Consider the following 6,826-nt stretch of genomic DNA (forward strand, 5'->3'; position numbering starts at 1 on the left):
GGTCTTTTTGGCATTCAGAGCCCTTCATAACCTAACCCCCTCCTGCCTCTCCAGTCTTCTTACACCTTACCTCCTGCCATATACAGTTTGATCCAGGGAAATTGGCCTCCTTGCTGCTCAACATACTAGATGCTCTCAACTCCTGGCATTTTCTCTGGCTGTCCCCAGGCCTGGAATGCTCTCCCTCCTGGCTTCCCTGGCTTCCTTTAAGTCCCAACTAAAATCCCATGTTCTCCAGGAAGTCTTTCCTGACCCTTCTTAATTCTAGTGCCTTCCCTCTGTTAACTATTTCCTGCTGAGCTTGCATAAAGTGTGTTGGTATAGATTTGTTTATATGCTGTCTCTCCCATTGGGCTGTGATTTCCTTGAGGGAAGGGACTGTCTTTTACCCCTTTTTGTATCCCCAGAGTTTAGTGAAGTGTATACAGTAGGTATTTGGTAAATGTTTACAGAGTGAGCTATTGAAGAGTGGGGAGGGGAAAGATGGTAAAGCCATGACTAATTCTGGAGCCCTAATGATCTCAGACAATTTCTTGAGAAACCACATTGACATAGGACATAGTTATGATGAGTCTTTATTGACAATTCAATTGACTGCTTTTTGAAATTTAGATCCAGCCAACCTCCAGCAGAGAGCTTTTTCATTTTACTTCACAAATTCTGTTGTGATCCCTTACAGAGATAAACAGAATTAACATGTTGGGTTTTGAAAATAAGCTCGGGACATTCTGAGTCAAGAGAAAAAGATCCAATAAAGGGAAACGATAAGGGGTGGAGAAGACAGTGGCCCACTAATGAATTAATAATAATGTTTATCTTCATTGCTGGATCCTTAGTTATTCTTGACATTCTTTTCTGTCATTCGAGAAAGGAACTAATCTCGGCAAGATTTTTCAAAGAGGTGGAACCTGTCGTGTGCTTTCTTTTTTGCCTTTTGTCTTCTTAGAAATCTTTAGCAGCGGACAGCTTTTCTCAGATAAAAAGTGGAGTTTTAGGGAGGTTTCTGCAGACAAGTCTAATTAAAATTTTGAGAAAATAGGAATTGTGACCTAGCGGGAATTCAGGCTGGAAAGAACTTTCTTTGGGGTAAATTGAAAAAACTGAAGGGTGTGGCCTAAAGATGGCCTGAAGAAAATGGTAAATATGAAGTCAGGGGATGAATACTGATTATGACACCCAGAGCTTCTAAAGGAAAATAAAATGAGCTACATTTAGTTATAGAATAGATACATTTTCTTGAAGGATATCACCATACTATCTCTAATTTTGGTTGGCAATGTCATAATAAAGTCTGAGTGATTCAGTATCAAGAGGTGGATTTGAGAGAAGGGATATGCCAGTGGGTGGGGCAAAGGAGATAGTGAGGAATAAATGGAATCTGGGCTCCAAGACAGACTCAGAAGTAGCAAGAAGATAGTGCTAGCAAGACTGAATTTTCTTTTTTTTAATTTTTTTAAAGCAATCGGGGTTAAGTAACTTGCTCAAGGTTACACAGCCAGTTATTTCTGGGTGTGGTGCTAAGTATCTGAGCTCAGATTCGATCTCCAGGTCATCCCAACACTGGAGCCAGTGCTCTTACTCGCTGAGCCACCTGGCTGCCCCTAAGCAATTGGGGTTAAGTAACTTGCTCAAGGTTACATGGCCAGGTGTTTCTGGGTGGGTGCTAAGTGTCTGAGCCCGGATTTGATCCCCAGGTCATCCCGACACTGGAGCCGGTGCTCTTACTCGCTGTGCTACCTGGTCGCCCCAAAGACTGAATTTTCTTAGTTGCTGCCACATCTCCATAATATTCGTAACACCCAAGGAAAGCAGGTAGTTCAATTGATATTAGCCCCATTTTACAGAGGAGCAAACTAGTCTCACAAATGTGACTCAAGGTCACAGAACTGAAAAATACTAAAATCTTTATTTGAACCCTGGTCTCCTGACTCACTCCAGCATGCCACTACAGTTATTCTATTTATAGCACATTGCCTGTAATACTGGGGGGAAATTCACTTCCCTTTGGATAATAATAATAGTTAAATCTAGGTCTTCTGGGCCTATCCATTCACCATTTATAAGCATGTATCCATTGTAGTCACTGAGCTAGACCCTGAAGATCCAGAGACAAAAATGAAACAACCCTTGCCCTCAGAGGGTTTACATTCTACTAGATTTCCTTCAGCTAAATCACCCTATGGTCAAGCTGGAGCTGAGGCTCCCCAAAGTTAGACTGGCCAGTCTCCAGATGTCAAACACGTGTTCCATTGACTGGCTCGCAGGCAAAGCCTTTCCAGCTGGAGAGTGCCCACTGGTGGAGCCTTTGAAAGTCTAGGGTCACCTCTACACCATGATAAAGTACTAAAGGAGAACTTTATTGGAGAGAATAAGAACTCATAATTCTAAAGCACTTTCCTCCCAAGAACCATGTGAGAGAAGTGATTTGGTTCTCCATCTCCTATGACAGCCAATACTGTTGACATATAGCAAGTTTGGCCCCCAAAGAAAATAAACTATTCATTTCCACATCACATCACTCCAAGTTTCTTTTTCCCGGCAAGTTGCTATGGCATACTTACTCCCTTTGGAGGCAATAAGGAGCTTATTCCAAGGATCATAATTCAAGAGGCTCAGACTCACCGATGGATTTGTCCTCAAATATGCCTTCTAAAACTCACCCAAGTACAAATCTGATATATATACTTTGTGTCAGGACATTCGATAGTCAGAGTCATCACAATCTACCAGACCCTGCTCCCCAGGTTGATATTTCTAGAATAAAGCAGTGGTGGGCCTGGGCTGCTTTTGCAAAAGCCCAAAATGTATGCTGAGACACAACCCTTTTCTACAGGACCATGCATCAAAGATCTAATTATCTGGGTTGGTGAGAAGGATGGCCTATGAGTTTCTTTTTATCCAGGCATACCCGATAATGCTATTCTGTGTGATTTTCCCCTTGTTGCTTTGCCTGTCTGCAAGTTCTAATACAAGAAGATCATAAGGATGAATGATGGTCATTGCATCCACCAGACTGAATTCATAAATATGGTGAGTATATCTTAACATATCTCTCCAGCAGAAATGTGAAAGTGCTGCTGTGGAAAGTTTTCTACACTTAGAAGACAAATATCAGCAACACAGTGTCAAGGGAAGCATTGGAAGTCAGGAGACTTGGGTTTTCATTCTGGCTCTACCCTTAAATCACTATATGATCTTGAGCAAATCATTCCATTTTTCTGAGCCTCAGTTTCCTCATCTGTAAAGCAAAAGGATTGAACTAAATGATACCTCAGGCCCTTTCTAGCATGGATATCCTAGAACAATAAGTGATTTTAGACCCACAGGTTGCAGGACTGAACAACAACAAAAAGCATTTCTTAAGTGCCTACTGTGTGCTAGGCACCATGTACTGGAAATACAGAAACAAAAATGAAACTGACACTGTCATCATAGAGCTCACATTCTAATGGGGAGGAGGGAAAACAGGTACATAAATAACACACTACCATAATAATTAGCTTATTTAAGTCTAGTAGCAATATAATGGCAGCTAAGATTCATATGGTTTCTTTCCCCTATGGCTTTAGGGAATTTATTTTAGGAGAAAAATTATGAGTTCAGTTACAAATGCTGAGCCCCCAGTTATGAAGATTCCTGATATTTAGGCAGAAGTTGGCCAAAATTTACATTTATATCTCTTTCTAGTTCACCTCTGACCTCTTTGTGGTGAAAACAAAGTTCATGTTACTAGAAATGTGTGGGTCAAACAGCAAATTATTTATAGTTTCTGTAGATAAACAGGTACTAGAGAGGAAGTACAGGAAATAGTCAGCCTTTCTCAGAACTTCCCTTTTTTGGGGGTGGCTAAATGGTGCAGTGAATAGAGCACCAGCCCTGGAGTCAGGAGGACCTGAGTTCAAATATGGCCTCAGACACTTAACACAAAAACTAGCCATGTGACCTTGGGCAAGTCACTTAACCCCAATTGACCTCCAAAAAGCAAAAAAAAAAAAAAACAACCCAAAAAGAACTTCCCTTTTTTCTTAAGTATGTGGGTCTACTTGTGGCATCAGCCTGGGTCTTCTGCTATAAGATTCCTGTAGAATTGATGGTTCTCCTCAATATTCCCCCTCTCCCACTCAGCTCAATCCAACATTCTCTTTCTCCTGGCCCTGGTTGCCTCAAGGGTAGTGCTTCTTATATGAACTCTGTACAACCCTACTCCTTTGACTCTACTTCCAGACATGCAGAATCTCTATCTGGTTCTGAGATAACTCCTTCCTCTCCAGTTCCTTGGGGCATAACCAAATCTCTGAAACAATAACTTTGAATGATTCAAGGGAGTACACAATCCTGTTCACACTCGGTTCTGATTGAGTGATTCCAACAAGTGGTCTTAGCCAAGAAGAAGTGGTCTAATCTAGCAAAGGTAATCACTTTTAAGTGGGTGGGATAATCAGTGAAGCTCTTTACTCTGTCCCAAGCTTTACTATATGCTGTCCTCAAAAAATCTGCTGGAATGTATTTAGTAAAATCCATAGTCCTAAATCTTGGATAACTCTTTACTGATGTGGGAAGATTCTACATTCTCCTGAGTTCTTTGTACAAAACAGTCTCAGGAAAAGTTTGTATGCTACAGTTTATGATCATATCTAATAATTAACGGTCTTCCTTCTCCAGAAAATTTAAATTCCTACTGTAGTAGGAAAAACTCCAATCTCCAGGTCTTATCTCAAGATAGCTTTCTCCCTGAACTGGGAAGAAATTCAATCTCCAGGGCCTTTAGTGATTTACACCCCACCCCCACCCCACCTCCAAGGCAACTAGTCCAAGTCTTAATGGAATAACTGTTGCAGTCACCTAATAACATTGGTAGGAAATGCAAAATAGCGAGATTAAAAGAGGTATACAGCTATATAACTGGATATAGCTAACAACAAGCTAAGCACAGTTTCCAAAATTACATAATACACATCTTTTTGTTGTTCAATTGTTTCAGTCATGTCAATCTCCTCCTTTGGGTTTTCTTGGCAAAGATACTGGAGTGATTTGCCATATCCTTCTCCAGTACATTTTCCAGATAAGGAAACCGAGGCAAATAGGAAATCCTATTGTGACTTGTCCAGGGTCACACAGCTAGTAAGTGTCTGTCTGAGGTCAGATCTGAACTCAGGAAGAGGAGTCTTTTTGACTCCAGGCCCAAGGCTATGTTCACTGCAGTGCCACCTAGTGGCCTACAAATATGCTTATGAAAGAAAAATAACACAAGAACAATTAAAAAGCAATTAACATGTGGATTAATGAACACAAGTAATTACATGAAAAGAACACATTAAGTGGGTAAACACTGGCATAATTATCTAGCTACACAGTAACTTCCCCCAGTTTCACCTAAGATATCAAAAGTCACTCTAGTCCAGGAGGGGGGAAACCTGTTTCATCAAGGTTACATGTAGCCCTCTAGGTCCTCAGGTACAATTTTTTGACTGAATCCAAGCTTTACTCTAGTCACTGGTTGGATAGCCTTTGCTCTTCTGTGACTTACCAAGCTACCCACCCCTTATCCCCATTGTGTATATTAACTGATCCTGATTATCAGAACTGTAGGTCTTCTTTTCTTAACCTGAGCTTGCAGAGGGCCTAGGCTGCTTCTCAGTGTCATTCATTCTTGAGGTCCAATACACAAAGTCTCCTGTATCTGACCTATCTCTTCCTGAGGTACTCTCTCTGGGTCAGGCTGACCTTTTACGAGTTCCAGGTGGCTAAATATGGAATGACTTTCCATCAGTCTGCTAACTCTTGTGTCCCATAAACATCAAGACTTCTCACCAGAGGGGTGGCTAGGTGGTGCAGTGGTCCACCAGCCCTGGAGTCAGGAGAACCTGAGTTCAAATCTGGCTTCAAATACTTAACGCTTATTAGCAGTGTTGACCATGGGCAAGTCACTTAACCCCAACTGCCCTCCAAAAAGCAAAAAAAAATAAGATTTCTCACCAGAATTCTGTCTCTTAATTACAAGTTCTGACAACAAACTCAGGTATCATGTTACTGTGCATTTCTTTCAAAGTTCTTCTGGAATGAAGTTGGAACTAGGTGGTAGGCTTACCTTAGCTTCCCTCTCAGCCAAGAAATGTAATGGCTGAGTTAGCTGCCATTTCTCCCCCTTGCAGAACTCCAAAACAGAAATTAATCAGTAGGCTTGCATCATGCCCAAACATTAGCAAATGACATGTAAAATTAGTGACGTGTTCCTGGTGGTATGGCATGCATAACTAGGAATGCCGCATGTTGGCTTCACTGTGATTTCTTTCTGATCTCAGTCTACCTAACATGCTTATCAATGCATGTTGAAATGTTCAGATCTTGGGTCCCTCTTGAGGGTGGTAAGACATTATTCTAGACTTCTTAATGTCAGCCAAAGCTAACATTTCTTTGAGCTATGTACTTTTCAGTGTCTCTGCTTTGGTCCAAATGGGTCCCAGCAGGAAATCCATATACTGAAAAATACTTATTCTCAATACATTTTTTTTGCTTTTTGGAGGGGGGAAGGTAGGGCAGTTGGGGTTAAGTCACTTGCCCAAGGTCACACTGCTAGTTTTTTTGTGTTAAGTGTCTGAGGCCAAATTTGAACTCAGGTCCTCCTGATTCCAGGGCCAGTGTTCTATTCACTGCACCACCTAGATGCCCAATTCTCAATATTTTAGCAACTATGGATGCTTTCTGGTTTCTGGTATGGTATGCTTATGCATACATAGAGAAGTGATAAGTCATGACCAATGTGTGACTTGTGTTCTTGCAAACTCCTTCCAAAGATTAAAAAGTCAATGCAGACAAATTCCAAAGG

This window comes from Petaurus breviceps, unplaced genomic scaffold (assembly GCF_028583685.1).
Source record: "Petaurus breviceps papuanus isolate PSGF00001 unplaced genomic scaffold, PetGlider_PUasm1.0 90881, whole genome shotgun sequence".
Taxonomy (NCBI): domain Eukaryota; kingdom Metazoa; phylum Chordata; class Mammalia; order Diprotodontia; family Petauridae; genus Petaurus; species Petaurus breviceps.